Source organism: Amphibalanus amphitrite, unplaced genomic scaffold, assembly GCF_019059575.1.
Source record: "Amphibalanus amphitrite isolate SeventyFive unplaced genomic scaffold, NRLGWU_Aamphi_draft 000927F_arrow, whole genome shotgun sequence".
Lineage (NCBI taxonomy): Eukaryota > Metazoa > Arthropoda > Thecostraca > Balanomorpha > Balanidae > Amphibalanus > Amphibalanus amphitrite.
In genome coordinates, this window is record NW_024882421.1 from 238146 (window position 1) to 255144 (window position 16999).

Genomic DNA, 16999 nt, shown 5'->3' on the forward strand with positions numbered 1-16999 from the left:
CCTGCCATAAAAACGATAGTCTCGCCAGCACCGATGTTGTTTGACCCATAAACGAATAGGCAGAGCAATTCTAAACATATCTTCATTTGAAAAATCAACACAACAACAAAAATAACAGTTGCAGAGCTGCACGCTGCACACCGGTCAGTTGACAGAATTCGCCTCTCTTTAATTAACAGAACGTCTATCATCTCCGTTCGATAAAAACTCTACCAAACCTTACTTCATCTGTTATAGTGGTGCCAATCGGAACCTGGACATTCGGAGTTCCGATTCTTTATAATGTCCAATTCGGAATTGATTGCACAAAGGTATAGTAGTCTGGACAACATTGGACGATGGCCTGCCACACTTAAGCATTTTTATCAAGTAATCGTGCGTAGCATTGATTGGCGAATGGCGTTAGGCGGCACGGGCGGACATCGATAGCAGCGCCTCTATCGGTCACTAGGGAAAGCTGGGCTGTAGGCGACCGAAATACCGGCTGAGTTGTCACACGTTGAATATGTTTCTAGACATCCGTCTTATGAAAAAGTTGAACTTTTGCCTTCAATATTTCTACAGGCAATTTTAGAAGTGTTTTCACATGGATTACAAAACCGTTTAGATTATTGTATTTACTTCAAGCCTTCCCTATTGTTCTTGACGATGATGCGGGAACTATTTCTAATTAATGTTTCTAGCTTAGTAAAAGAACATATTGTGCAAACGATAAAAAAGCATAAAAGGAAGATTTTAAATGCTATTTTCTCTAGCAATTAATGGTAAATTCTCTACAGATCAAGGAAAATGTGCATGCTAACTGATAATTTAAAGTTCTTGGGGCCAGTTGTTTTCTTCTTTTCTTACGTCGCCCCAATGGCCGCGAATGCACTTGTGATAACGCCTATCGGAATATATATTACTGAACGGCTCTGGGAAAGAAAAATGGAAACCGAGGTCTTTAAAAAATTGTAGGCACGAGGCGTAGCCGAGTGCCGGAGATTTTTTGAAGACCGAGGTTTCCATTTTTCTTCCCAGAGCAAGTTCAGTAAGATATTTACCACATGCCGAGATATCCCTTTAACATTAGCACGTGCATTTGGGAAATGGCTTCGGCCCGCCTCGGCTAATGTTGAAGGTATTTGGGAAACGATTCGGCCCTAGGGCTTTTCGATTTTCCCAGACAAAGTTTTACTGAATATTCTGAGCGGAAGAACCAATTTCAAAGAAGATATTTACGGATTGTGTGTTCACAGCAACAGCAAAAGTAAGTGACTGCGTGTTTACTTACTTTTGCTGTAAACGTAATTCAACTAAACAAGGTTATCGTTCCAATGCCAATGTATTTATTGCTGCAAAACATGGTCGGAATGATCATTATTTCTACATAATGCACGCAAAAAAAACGAACAATTTAAATGCATGAAGCATCTTAACGTGCCACAATGAAACATTTGATATTGTTCCAGCTGGGATCCAAGACGCGTTTGATTCAGCGTTTCACCCAATTTTCAGTTTTCCTCACGGTTTCCTCACTCCTGCTGGACTCCATATCTTTATTCTAACTTTTGGCGCTTCACCATCTTCATCCTCAGCTTTTTCAAACCCTAAATAAGGGGGAAGTAGGAATTTCATCTTTCATACTCAACTCAGTCCAATAATGAAAAACACAAAAAATAATCACGGTGACTATAAATATGAACATTTACTAATATAATATTAACACAATATTTACATATATAAAAATCAAAATGTCTGTATGTATGAAACGCGTCAGTAACGCTTGGCGGGTTATTGCTGTGGAACGGTGCGGGCTACGGGGGTGAAATTTTGGGGGCAAGTGGGACGCGTGCATCTGTTTGTCGTATTAAATTTTGGTGGGGGTGCGCTCGCCGGTTTGCACGTGGCGGGCGCATCTTTGCGGAATTTTGGCCGCGGCCGGCGCCGATCAGAGAGCACGCGCATTAGGCTCAGTTTCTTCGCTTGCCAAACTGAGCGAAATCAGAGCCGGCAGGTCACTGACCTTTGCCAATGAATACCGGAACAGGGCACCGCCGGCCAGGAGGAGACGCCAAATTTATTCTGGCAATAACTCGGCCGCTACTGGGCCGATTTTAATGAAAATTGATTCATTACGCTGCGCGTAATGCTGTCCCTCTAGTTACATATATAAAAATCAAAATGTCTGTATGAAACGCGTCCGTCACGCTTGGCGGGCTGTTGCGAGGCGACGGTGCGGGCTGCAGGGGTGAAATTTTGGGGGCAAGTGGGACGCGTGCATCTGTTTGTCGTATTAAATTTTGGTGGGGGTGCGCTCGCCGGTTTGCACGTGGCGGGCGCATCTTTGCGGAATTTTGGCCGCGGCCGGCGCCGATCAGACGGCACGCGCCTTAAGCTCAGTTTCTTCGCTTGCAAAACCATGAGCGGAAACATCGCTGGGGGTCATTGACCTTTGGCAATGAATACCGGAACAGGGCACCGCCGGCCAAGAGGAGACGCCAAATTCATTCTGGCAATAGCTCGGCCGCTACTGGGCCGATTTTAATGAAAATTGATTTATTACGCTGCGCGTAATGCTGGACACCTAGTTACTTATATACAAATCAAAATGTCTGTACGTATGTAACGCGTCAGTCACGCTTGGCGGGCTATTGCTCCGGAACGGTGCGGGCTACGGGGGTGAAATTTTCGACGCAAGTCGGACGCGTGCATCTGTTTATCGTATTAAATTTTGGTGGGGGTGGGTTCGGTGGTTTGCACGTGGCGGGTGCATCTCTGCCGCATTTTGGGCCGCGGCCGGCGCCGATCAGAGAGCACGCGCGTTAGCCTCAGTTTCTTCGCTTGCAAAACTGAGCGAAATCAGAGCCGGAAGGTCGCTGACCTTTGGCAACGAACACCGGCGCTGGGCACCGCCGGCCAAGGGGAGTCGCCAAATTTATTCTGGCAATAACTCGGCCGCTACTGGGCCGATTTTGATGAAACTTGATTTATTACGCTGCGCGTAATGCTGGACACCTTGTTAAGAATAAAGTGTAAAAAATCAAATGAATATGATATCAACTGTTGCGCCGGTACGGCATGTGGTAAATCTCTTCCCAACCTTGGGCTGTGAAAATGCAGTTTTATTCACCTCGGTTTTTTGCTACGGACCTCGTGCCTACCGGCACTCGGTCCTCCGCACAAAAACCTCGGTGAATAAAACGCATTTTCCCAGCCCCGGTCGGGATTACATATTCCCATACGTCGTTTAATATCTATTCAGAAACTCACAATTTAATTATTGAAATCACCTTTTTTAAGATTTTCATCAAAAAATCACCAGAACTGTAGGTCATCAACCCGTGCCGGAAAACAGTGCAGGAAAGAGCACGTGCAAATGTTTCCCGCACGGCTAGGATAATGCTAAAGGGATATCTCGGCGTATGGGAAAGCTTGTTAACCCACGAGCCGCTGGGGGGGGGGGCATAAAGTTGCCCCCCCCTTTACGTTTTGTGAAATATCTCCGAAACCTGATGAGCTACGAACGTGAAACTTGGCATAGCTTCAAATGAATACCTAGGCAATGTTTGAGGAAAGTTTGGTGGTTGTAGCACCTAAGATGACGTCACAGTGACGTCATAAAGTTTTGTCGTTTTCCGATATGGACCGTTTCTGATGACGCTGAGCATGAAACTCGACTGTAAATGAACTAGACAGCACCTGCTGTCATCCTAAAACATCTTACTACACTTCCATCTAGTTTCTGACCAATAATCGGCCCTTTATATTCGGTCCCATATATGTGATGTATCGTGAGGAATATGAGAGTCGCAAATCTATAATTTCACTTATGACGTCACTGTGACGTCATTTCAAATGGGATCGACACCAAATTTAGACACAACCTCGGCTAGGTATTCAGGAAGATGTGTGCAAAGTTTCGCTTCTCTATCTCTTCGCGTTGCGACGATATCGTCGCAGAAGTAAAGGGGGGGGCAACTTTATGCCCCCCCCCCAGCGGCCGGCGGGTGGAGCGGAGGCCCAGCGGCCGCCGGGTTAAGCTCTCAATATAATAAACACTTTTCGGCTGGTAAAATTACATGCTAGGCAATATAAATGACGGTTTTGAGTGTTGATCGCTGCATAATTTTCGGACATATTTGGACAAATAGTTGACTTTAATTTTTGGACGGAAAATCAACGAAAATGCCGGACATTAGACGGATACTAGACGTAATTTTTTTTTTTAAACTGGCATCACTTATCTGCTACTGCTTTGGGTCCAAAATATTGGCAAAAAAAAACTGGGAGCGTTTTATTTTCGGAGATATCCCTGTCTTCATTGAAATTCTCACACTATGTTCAAATTACCTCACGCTAAAAGTTATTTTGCCATTTTAAAAAACAGGGTTCAAAAGCAAATTTCTTGGATTGAAGGCACTGATTAGGTCATTGTACCACAAAAGCCGTTGCGTATTAGGCGCTAGCAATGCAAGATTTTGCGCTGCAGTGAAGTTGCAATGACGTGTTGCAATGAAGTTGCAATGAAGTTGCAAATTCCCCCACCCTACCCCTATTGATTTTATCATGAACTTCTACTCTTTAGTAAGATAACCTTAGACAGCTGTTGCGGTGCTGCACAATTCTTTTCACACGCAGACAACTGGAGAGTGCGACAAAAAAAAAAACGCCTTCTGCCCACTAGGGCGAAGAATAACAGTCTCCAGTAAACCACGAAAAAAAAATCGTTGAACGTTGTACCTACCTATGCTCATCCATTTGAAGGCGTAACTCAAGCTGAATAGTTTGGGCTAGGCCTCAACTTTGCTCACAATTAGCATGACGCTGGTTACTCAATACTCAATTTAGACTTCAAATCATAGTGACTCAGCTGAGATGTGAGAAATGTAACCCTAATGAGGAAAGAAAATCCCGAGAGTTCTATTGAAGCATTCGCTCTAGCCTGCGGGAAATGCCGAAATAAAGCGTCGACTCACTGAATCCTTCTGCCGAAGCTCCAGACCTTTCCAAGGCACCTGGTCATCGTCACATAACGAGGTGACAAATCGTGAGATGACGTGCGTTGCAGGCACACGATTCTGAATATTGCGGCAGTGCTGCAATGCGAATGCGCTAATGGAACGATAACATGATATCACGATGCGGCTGAAAAAAAAGGCTGAGAGATGTATACAAGACTCGAGTGATTATATAACCGCTCTGGTGGTTTTAATGAGTATATTCACGAAAGCTCTTGGCATTAGTTTTTTTGCTTTTCATATGACATTATTGTTTGATCTAAAGGCTAATTTATATTGGCCGTGGTCTCAGAAAGCAACCATTCATGTCGACAGCTCTCTTCCACTATCCCTACTGTTGTTGCATACAGGCCCACTGTATTAGATGTGTACTGTACTGCAGCCGATTTCATAAAGCGTGGTGGTTGGTACCTATAGTTTTACAATCAATATGCATTCTACGCCCTATAAAAACTACACAGTCATGAAGTGGATGGTTTCATTTTGATCGGAGGGCGTATTATGTGCTAGTTGTATCTTTTTGTTTGTTTCGAGCTGGATGTTACTACATTCACTACTTAGATCATAGCATCATATGGTTACATCTGCAATATTTTTATGAAACCATTTGAGCTTAAATGCAACCAAATGGGTGGAAAACTGCGCCAATCGCATCTTATGCCCTTCGGTGAAATTGATCGCAGGACAATGGTAAAGTGTGATCTACATAATACATGCTAGATTAACTTACGGTCAGACGGTCTACGCAAGGAGTAGTTCTACGAGTAAAAAAAAAAAACAGTTGCTCTGACCTAGGCTATGTGCCTACTTGGATTGCAGATCGCCGTGCTATAATAGTGGGGGTGAAAGGTCTCACGTGAGTGCGCGCTTTGGGAGGGGTGATGACCGACGGGTGATGGCGAAAGGTTTATGAGAACCATGCATGCAGCACCATTTTAGAGGAGAAAGTCCTTTTCCTCAATTTGGTACGTGAGGTGGAGAGTGCAACATGCAACAACGCACTTTGTATCACTTTGTCATAATTATAGCTCCGATATGATACATCATAGCCGTTTTCACGACGGACTATCCGGCGAATGCACCTGATTTGACCAAATCTGCAACTAATTTATTTTACAGCAAATATTTTCATTTTATGAATTTATTTCAGTGTTTTAATCGATGATGCTCTCTGATAATATGACAAAGCAGGCATGTAAGCAATTAGTGCAACCCTAGCTGATAGCTGCTAAGAGACACACTGAACCTGATTTGACAAGATCTGCACCTAATCTGTACCAGATGTGCACCAAATGTGTACCAGATGGCCGTCGTGAAAACGGCTCATATGTATCAAAACCTGCGGAGCGGTTTATCATTGGGCGTTTGCTGCGCCTGTGCGCTGTGAGTCTGTGCTCCTTGACCTGAAAGCCACCTGGGGTTTGATGGCGTGCCCAACCTCTGAGGGTTATATGACAACTGAAGTCTGAAAGCCACCTGACTCAGCTATAGGTATTCAGCTGAAAATGGCCTCAAATGACAACGGCGACACTGTGTTCGAAATCAATAGCTGAGACGGACCATAAAACATGTGTCATGTGACCGATATATGATATAACATTTCCGTGACCTAGTATGACCTGGCCTTGACCTGGAAAAATTTAAGTTCAAGTTCGGTAGGTACTATACCTTCAAGGTATCCCAGGCATATATGAACGAGCGTGTAAACCAAAAATGAGCCTGATCGGAAATGTAAGCCGGCGGCCAGAGCCCAAATTGTAAAGCCAAAATGTTAATAATTTTTACTTTCGCCTGACCTGTGACCTCATCGGTGACCCTGAGGTCCATGTTTCACCCAGCAGTTTGTACAGCTAGCTGTCAGACACCGTTTTAATTTTGACATTCGGCCCAGTATGTAGTTTCTGAGATAAAGGAGGGGAGGACTCTGTAGAACCCTCCTCCTCCGTCAACTGATTAATGAAAAATACCCCAGTCAGTGTGGGTTAACCCTATTCCTGGCGGGGGGGGGCCTCAGGAGCCCCCCCCCCTGAGGTTTTTTGGTTATTTCTCCCAAACGCGTTGAGCTAGGAAGCTCAAATTTTCTGACTTTTCCTAAAAGGCTTCTACGCAACATGTCTGAAAATTTTGAGTTGATCTGACCTCAGGTCAGGTCACCAGAGGCGGTTTGGTGACCCTACCTCAGAAAAGTTTGCAATCACGCCAGAGCTAGAGTTTTTGACCGATCAATTTCTTCTCTTCAGGCTTTAGTTAGGGTACCAGTATGTGCAATTTGTGTATCTCGGAATTTTGATATCGGTGACCTAAGGTCAGGTCAGTTTCGCGACCTCCCCATTATAAGTCAATGGGGGAAAAATCAACTCCCTGTTTTTACCACTAAAACGGGTCGGAATGGCCCCATATACCATACATGACTTCATATACGATCAACATTCACTACCTTGAGGTCTGTTTTGCTGTTGGGCAGCTGTGAGGTCATGTGACGTCATCAAAGGTCACCAAAGGTTTTTGGCCAATAACTCCGTACAGGAACAAGATACAGACGCGTGGATGGTCTCATTGTGTTCAGCTCGTCAAGACGCATCGAATGATATACATGATGACCTCGAGGTCACGTGACCTAAGGTCAACCTTTGACCTTGACCTTTCGAGGTCAACATATAGATCATTCGATGCGGATTGACGAGAGGATCACGATGATGCCCTTAGTTTGTTCCTATCTTGACTAATTCGAAAGTTATTCGAGAAAAACTCTCTCCATATCTAGCGCCGCCATTTTGACTTTTTCGACCCCTGTGACGTCATCTTTGACCTGACCTGAAAATGACCTCAGTAAAAATTGTAGACCTTGTCCATGCGTATCCGATGCCGTTTACCGCTTGTCGCTATCTTGCTTCGTTCTCGAGATCTCAGGGGGGGGGCCGAATCGGCCCCCCCCGCCAGTTTCTTGTCCCGGCGGAGCCCGCCAGGAATAGGGTTAAGAGGTCTCAAATTTTATATCTTGGATGTTTTCTTAATGTCACCTAAGGTCAGGTTGTTGTTGTTGTTGTTGTTGTTGCTGTTGTTGTTGTTGTTGGTGGTGGTGGTGTTCCCCTCAGGGCCGGCTGGGGCCGGCCTGTAGCCCCATGAGGGGCTCCTTGTGGCGGAGGTAGCCGGCGGCCAAGGCCGCCACCAGCTCGCCGTCCTTCAGCTGCTCTGGTCGAATGTGGATGTTGCCCGTCAGTCGCAGGCGGGCGCCGGCCAGGCACGGGCACCTGAGCAACACATGCTCCGGGGTGTCGGCGCCCTCTCTGCACACGATGCAGCGGGCTGCGGGGCACGCCTTGAGGTTGCACTGCTGGCAGGTCGGGATGGGGCGCCGCCCGATAAGGTGCAGATACTGCTCCGAGCGACCCCAGTGCCCGGCCCGCAGCTGGTGGACGTTGACGGCGGCATCCCGGTCGAGGTTGTTGAGCGGGGCCGGCATACGGTCCCGCATGATGTCCTTGAAGAAGCTGGACGGCCATTCCTGCCGCCAGCGGTGGGAGGCGCAGCGTGCGACGGCCTTCGTTAGCGTCCTCACATCTGTTGCTGCTGCCTCCTGGGGTAGGCCGGAGGCCTCCTTGGCCAGCTCATCGGCCCTCTCATTTTCCCGCAGGCCGCAGTGCGCCGGGACCCACTGGAGGCGGATCGGTGACCCTCGGCTGGAGAGAGCGAGTAGGTCCTCCCAGATGGAGATCCCTAGGTGAGTCGTCTGGGAGGAGGCGCCGCTCTCCAGCATCCTCAGGGCGGCCTGGGAGTCGGTGCAGATGACTATTGGGTCGTCTGCGATGTCGGCGTCGGCGTCTCGGATGGCGTTCAGGGCCGCCTTCAGGGCACACAGCTCTGCCCGCGTACTGGAGCAGAGCTGACCCGCTGGGACTCGGACCTCCCGAGTCTCTCCCGACGGGAAGGTGATGGTGGCACCGCCCCCGCCTTGGGAGACGCCTCCCTCCGCCGAGCCGTCCGACCATATCCAGGTAGCGCGGGGCGGCAGATGTTCCAGTGTGGCCTCTGCCGCTCCCCTCCGTATGTGCGCAGGGGCCGCTCTCTGGCCGCCGGGGCCGACGTCCAGGCAGAACGCCACGGCTTCTCCATGGTGGTCCCACGGTGGGATAGTCTTTGTAGGGCGTCCTTCCACTTTGACGTCGGCCGCGCCTGTCCAAGCCAGGGCGCGGTGGCCGACGTCACGCCATCCGGTGGTCGTCCTCAAGCGGGGCGCGACGTGCATCTCCCCGACGGCGTGAAGCGGGTCGTCGCCGGGCAGCGAGGCGGCCAGGCCCACCATGCGGGCGGCCAGCGCCGGGCATCGTACTCGCGCCGGCGGCAGCGGCGCGGTCGGGGTCGAGGCCGTGCAGCCAGTGACCGCACGGGCCGCCGCTCGCAGCTCCCGCTCGATCAGCTCGACGTGAGCTTCAGACGCCGCCGGGAGCCACGCTGCTGCCGCGTACTCCAGGGCGCCCCGAACGTATCCGTTGGCAACGGTCCGTAGTTGCGCCTCCTGGAGGCCCCAGCTGCGACCGGTCAGCTTCCTCAGCTGAGCCGTCCTAGGTTTCACTTTCCGGCGCAGGTTCTTGCAGTGTTCCCCGAAGTGGAGGAGTCTGTCAAAGGTGACTCCTAGGAGTCTCAGGTGCGGGGATCCTTTGACCGATGTTCCGGCCACCTTGATCTGGAAGTCCTTGGCGTCATGGGACCACTGGGAGAGGACCAGGGCCTGGGTCTTCTCCCCGGCGATCACCATCTTCCACCTGTTGGCCCACCTGACGATCGTGTCAGCTGCGATCTGGGCTTGTTCTCTTGCCGTCTCCATCTGGCAGCTACCGCTCAGTGTGACGGTATCGTCGGCGTACATGAATACGCTGGTACCCGGGACGCTCCTCAGGTCGCTCACCAGGTCGGCCGACCACAGGGTGTACAGGGTCGGTGCCAAGACCGAACCTTGAGGGAGGCCCGCTCTGAAGGGGCGCTCCTCGCTGAGGCAGCCGTTCACTTCCACCCTGGCGCGTCGGTCACGGAGGAACTGGAAGATCCAGTTTACCATGCATAGTGGGAGCTGGAGACGAATCAGTTTAAGTTGTAGCATGCGGTGGTCGATCTTGTCATAAGCTCTGCTGAAGTCATACGCTACCAGCGCGAACTTCTCCGCCGTCTTCCCCTCGGTAGGGCGACCGGCGGGGCGGGGTCGGTTCCAGCCGTCTTGTACGGTCTGCACAAGGCGGCCGAGGTTCTCCTCCACCGATCTTCCGCGCCGGAAGCCCACCTGTTCGGCAGGAATCAGGTTCCTCGCTTCGGCGATCTGGCTGAGTCGAGCGCCGACCATCCGTTCTGCCAGTTTTGCCACGTGGCTGGTGAGGGCTATCGGGCGGTATGACGTCACGGACTGCGGGTTCTTGCCGGTCTTCAGAATCGGGATGATGGTGGCCCTCCGCCACGCGCTTGGTATGGTGGCGTCTGCCCAGGTCTGGTTGATCAGGCGCAGCAGTACGGCCTTGGCTGTGGGGCCGAGATGCCGCAGGTGCTCGGTGCACACCTGGTCCGGGCCGGGCGCTTTCCTGGACTTCAGCACCCGGATCTGGGCTTCCATCTCCTTCATGCTGAAGGGGGCGCACGCCTCTTCTTTAGTGTCGAGGCATGTGCAGCCGTTGTCCCTCAGGGATACCAGTTCTTTCTTCACGGGCCGGTCTCGTTTCGGACAGCGGACCTGCTTGCTGACCGCTGCATAGGTCCTGACGAAGGCGTTGGCTTTCGCGCGGTCCTCTATGGCAAGTTTGCCACAGTCCCCGCTGATAGCCTGTCCCGGTCGGGACTCAGGTACGGCGCCCTCCATCCTCCGGAGAATCTTGGAGACGCGCCCGATGCTCGAGGGCCGGTTCAGCTCCGTGGAGACGAAGTCTCTGAAGGTCCTGGTTCTGGCCGACTCCTCTGCTGCGGCGGCCGCCTTCTTCGCAGCTTTCCACCTCTCTCTTATTGCAGGGCAGAGATTAGAAGTCATCTCTGCCCGTGCCGCTCGCCTTGCCGAGATCGCATCGATCAGTTCAGGATCGCAGGCCCAGGGCTTCGGGTCGGCGCGAGCGCCGCGGGGGATGGCCCGCGTGCTCTCTGACATGATGATGGTTGCCACTCTCTCGGTGAGGATGATTGTCGGTAGATCAGGAGGCAGGGCAGAGAAGGCCGCCTCGCAGCCGCTGGTAAACTGCATCCAGTCCGCCTTCTGCTAGGACCACCTGGTCTTTCTGATGCGGCGTGGGCGGGCGCCGCTCGTCGTGGTCTGGACCACCTGGGGGAGGTGATCACTGCCGAGATCTGAGCCGATGGACCAGGAGCTCCGCAGCGCCAGATTCTGGTGGCAGAGCGCAACGTCTGGGGCAGTCAGCGGCCCGGTCCCGTAGCCGGCGCGGGTGGGCTCTCCGTTGTTGAGGGCTGTCCAACGTGAGCGTTCTAGCCAGCCCGCGATCTTCTCACCGGTGTCGTCGGGTTCCAGGCACGCCGCGTCCCAGTCCGGGTGATGGCCGTTCACGTCCCCCAGGATGAAGGTGTCCGGCGAAGACGGGAAGCCGTCCAGGGAGAATCGGTCGATTCTCTCGTCAATCCCCGATGATCTGATTGGGGGGCGGTAGATGCAATAAATAGTAACAGAACAAGGTCTTTGGTTGGTGTGAGGTCTAGTGGGCGACGGGCTGACGAATACCCGAACGCCGCACCATTCGGTGGTGTCGTCCTGCGGGTGGAGAGGGGAGTCCTCGATGGTCTGATAGTTGAGGCCGTCTCGGACGAAGATCGCCACACCTCCCCCTTTGGCCGGCCCTCCGTCTCTCCTTCCGCGCGCCCTCCTGACGAGCGCGGCCGTCTGGTAGCCCGGGATGGTGATGGGCTGGCCGGCATCCGGCTGGACCTCCTGAACAGCGGCAACGTCCGTCTTAGTGGCAGAGAACCAGCGGTGGAACTCATCCCTCTTGGGGCGTAGTCCTTCCGCGTTCCAACTCGCGATGAGTAGTCGGCTTCTGTTCCGACGGTTCAGACGGTACCGTCTGTTCTTGGCCCGCCTGCTGCGGCCCCCCCCCCCAGGCTCCTCGCGCGCCGCGCCCGGTCGAGCCCCCGCCATCGGCGCTCATGGCGGGGGACGCTGGGTTCACTTAGTTAGGCCATGGATTACCTACTACCTACTAGTATCTACTTCATCCATGGTTAGGCGGACCGAGCCGCGCGCGCGTGGCCGGTCCGCAGGTGTTACCGAGGTCGAGTCGGTCGAGTCGGTCGAGTGTCGAGACGGTAGGTAGAGCAGCTGAAGACGACGGCCGGTGGCGCGTCGGCCACCGGCATCCGCCCTGGAGGGGCGGTTGTCCCCCGTTTGGCTGGCTCGGGCGCTGTCCACGCACCGAGTCGGGGCGAGGCCCCAGACCGTCCACCACTTGAAGGCGGGGGACTCCAGACGGCCCTAAGGTCAGGTCGCTCACATGACCTCACCATTATAAGTCAGTAGGGAAATATGGAAACTGTTATTTCGGCGCCGGGAATGATCTAAAAATATCTGAAACAAATGAAATCAAGATTTTATACACTCTTTGCAATGTGCAATGCTTCACTTTTGTATCGTTGACCTTGCGTAACGAAATTTATGATGTCACTAAGGCCATAAGTGTTTTCGTCAATAACTCCTGATCAAATTGAGCTAGCAAGCCGTGAGAGCCACCAATGGACTCACCAACACCAACTGCATCGAATTATATGCGACATGACCAGACTTTCTTTGATAAGCTTTGTGACCCGAGAGGCACTGATCTGGCCTTAAGGTCAGATCGGGTCAGTGACCTATATAACGTCATCATTGAAACCCAATGTACAGCCCACCGCTAAAGTAATGTGCGGTTTTACCAGTCTCAACGGATGGCTTTGACTGACGATTTTTAAATGCGGACTGATTGAAAAGAAGACGTCAATAGATAAAGTTGTAGCTGCAAGGGTGAAGATACATGTAAGCTACATTTAAAGTCTCGTTGCAGTCTGGCTAATCGTTCCTAAGCTTCAGAAGCAGAACATACCCATGACTGAAACCGCACATTACTTCTGCTGTGGACTGTACAAGCAAAAATTGCCGTAGCTTTGCAACGTCCTCAGAGCCAGAAACTTGCACATAGAAATAAAAGTTAAAGAAGATTTAAGTTAAAAGTTAAAGAAAAAAAAGTTAAAGAAGATAGTTTAAAGTTAGAGAAGATAAAGAATAAAAGTTAAAGAAGATAGTTTAAAGAAGAAACCTTGACCTCGCGGAGCCGGGAAGGGACAATTTTTACTCCCCCCCCCCCGCCCTGACGAATATTTGCGATAGCTCCCGAGCGCTGAGGGATAAAAGCGCCAAACATTTGTGCCTTATCTCCAATCAATTTAACATCTCCTGGAACAAAATTGTTTGTTCCAGTCCCCTTGATGACGTCACAGGATCGATTTTTCTAGATCCTTGCACGGCAATTTTCGATGTCACAGAAGTGAACTTTAAATAGCTGCCAGAAATAGAATTTTAAAGATAAAGGCAAGTTATGAGCACGGTTGTGTAGCATATCATCTAAATAGAAATGCAAAAATAAGTTTGTTGACATGAGTTCAGAGGTCAGGTCAACGACCCCGAACTGGCTTTTCAGCTGTTTTTGTTTTTAGCCACTAGCAAGGATACTTATGCGTGACCTTGGCGGTGGGGCAGCCTTGTATCGTAACATGAACCACAAATAGGGCCCTGATAAGGTTCAAAATATTTGAAAATATATTGGAACTTAGTACCTATGCAAGATATATGAAAAGGTGCACGGTTTGAGGTCAATTTTGAGCATGAAGTTGACCTTGATTTTGAAGTTTGAGCACATCATCGGATTTCTCAGCTTCCCTTCTTTCGTTTCCCAGCCGTTTTATCCGGTTTCATGCATCTTGCCGTCCTCTTTAAATTGCAATTGTTATCGCGAAATCCGGTTTGAATAAAAGATTCAGTGTGTCAACTTTCAGCTATCATTACCGCTAACGCGCCCCAAGCAATCACGCGAAAGGCGCTTAGGGGCGTTGGCATCTGAACCCTCTCTTCCCAGCAGGGTTGTGCTTGACTCATGAGTCGAGTCAGAAATTTGCCTCAACTCTGACTCAAATGAGTCAGATTTGAGTCGAGTCGGATAAAATGTTGAGCTATTGAGTTGAGTCAGAGTTGTGTCGGACAAAAATATTAAGGCGTTGAGTTGAGTCAGAGTTGAGTCAGTAAAATAACTTTTGACATTGGGTTGAGTCAAACATTTAGGAACATGAGTCAGCTGACTCAACTTTCTAGAAACAAACTTTTCATCCCCCCGCTTAACAACTTCGCCCTGGCTCTGCTGCCGGATTTTTTTCCACCCCCGCCCCCGCTCAGCAACTTTTTTATCTGAGTCAATTTTGAGTCAACTCACTTGACTCAACAAAAAATTTGAGTCAAGTTTGAGTTGACTCATATTTTCATTGAGCCGCTTGAGTCATGAGTCGAGTCAAGGGAAAAATCAGCTCCTTGTTTGAGTCAGAGTTGAGTCAGGGCTTTCTGAAGTTGAATGATGAGTCGAGTCGGCAATTTTTTTTTGAGTCGAGCACAACCCTGCTTCCCAGGCTGTGGAGAGCTAGCATTATAAAACATGGGTACCAGCCTGCTGATCAGCATGCACCTGCACCATCTAACTTACATAAGATCACTAACTTCGTAACATTTTTACAGCATGTAGTTACTATATACACACTGTAGTGTATAATGCATATCGCTCCCGCTAGCCAGTCCTTGTCAGTAAGCAATCGGGCGTGAAATGGTTCCCTGTGGACCATTCCACCCTCTGCCTTCTCATAACCTTATAAAGGCGAGGCGGTGTTGATTCTATCAGCCAGAACCTGTGGTGTTTTTTCTTGAGATGAATTATTGCATCCTAACATTATGTACACTGCAGGTAGCACTCTGCCTTTCTGTTCTGCCTTTATATTGGAGTTGTTTCGTTCTTCTGTGGACTTTACTATTAATTTATTTGAATTGTTTTTAAAGACTTTTGTTCGAGGATAACAGTGCCTTACTGATGGTTTACGCCAATTACGAATTAATTGCCTGTTTAGATGGTGACGGGCCAAACTGAAGTGGCGGGCAGCTGCGCAGGGACGGCATCCTCGGCGCCTCGGTTGGCAGGTGGCCGGCGGAAAATGCGCCAAGCGAGCCATTACAACGGTTCGTAAGCATGTACTCGTACACTGACCGTGCCCACCCAGCACTCAACAGATGAGAGCAAGCACACTTACCTTCTACCACATGAAATGTTTGTCTGACTTGCCATATACTCGTATGCTCAATATTTGTAAATTGGTATACGAACATCGGACCGTATTTTGTCGTAACGTACAATTTACCAATAAAACGTGGTGTTCCGTGCTATGCAACTAAAAAATGATCCAGTCAAATATACTAGGTCATATGGCATGATAAGTGTTGCATGAAAGTTGAAGAATGAACAATAGCAGCTAAGTATGATAACGACAAGCGCAAGAGAGGCATGAAACAAAAGACGACATTAGTTGTGGAACGCCCAAATCCCAATCACCCTAATGATAGCTTAGTTTTTACCTTCATGCACCTAATGAATGAATCCATTTATAGCACCTGCATACGAAATAAGCAATCAGTCATCCTCTTGAGGACTCACTTCCATGTCTATAGATTGGAAACTACAATAGTGCGATTTATGAGCAGTGAAGCTACATTGGAACTATCGATATATTAATTTCTTTGTCACAAGCACAATGGCATGCGTTTCTGGTTTTCAATTCTGTACCAGATTTAACTCTTTCGTACACTTGCGTATTAAAAACGTTTGTTTTCCCTTACAGCGAATTACGTTCAATTTACCACTAAAACTTGGTACTATACAACTAATAATAGCCCAACAATATGCCAAGACTAGTTTCGTGGCGAGGTTATGCACTGGGTTATGTCAGCCAACCCATGTTTGCGGGCCCGTGGGGTTCTGGAAATGACGCCCGATATGTAAGCTTACAGAACCTAAGAACGAGTACACGCGATGCGCACCGCGGGCACCTTGTGATGTGAGTGAGCTCATTTACCCATTTTTTTTTTTTTTACTGCGCTGTCGTTTTGTTCAGTTCCTTGAAAAGTGTAGCCTGTATTTTGTTCAGAAAAGAAAGATAAACGATCATGACTATCATTCCGTTATTTTGTTTTACTAATTGGCACTTTTACCGTTTTAGTTACAATATATGGCGATGGACCATGATAACGTGAAATCCTGTTTTGATACACATGGAGACAAATGCACCTTTATTGTTTATTGCTTAGCCCTGAACGAAACAAAACACACTCCATGCCTTTCCACACTCTAGCCATATCTACCATTTCTACATATCATCAACCAATCCAGGTAGAGCCCATATAGCGAGCATTCCCAGCATGTTGTGCAGAAATTGAATCTTGTTCACCATATCTGATCTACAAAAACTAATTACCTTAATGACCGAGCAGAGCATTAGCCCAAACAGCCCATTACATCAGAAGCCGATGGATTTTTAAACACGAAATAAAAAAATGCCTTCAGCGTGTAAATAGCATTGTTTCCCCAGACACCTTGAGATCGCCTAAGCACTTGCCGCTGGCCAGCACATCCAGTCGATACCTGCCGATCAGCTATTCGACGAAATCATCCCAGGTCACAGTTCACTTAAAAATAATTACGCAAACCATCACCACCGGCCGCAAGCACCGACTGCTTCAATCATCTCTCGAGAGCAAAAAAATAAATAAATATGTAAAAGTCACAACCTGTTTCTTCTATCGACCAGGCCGCCTAGCTTAAACAGTCTCTTCGAACAATATGCACACTCCACGCCCCACAGCCTTGTTACTTTCCCTGTATCTCGTCTCTCTGAACCAAATCTAGGCTGAATCACAACGATTTTTTTATAAGATAATCGAAAGTAGGTAGGTATAGGACTGC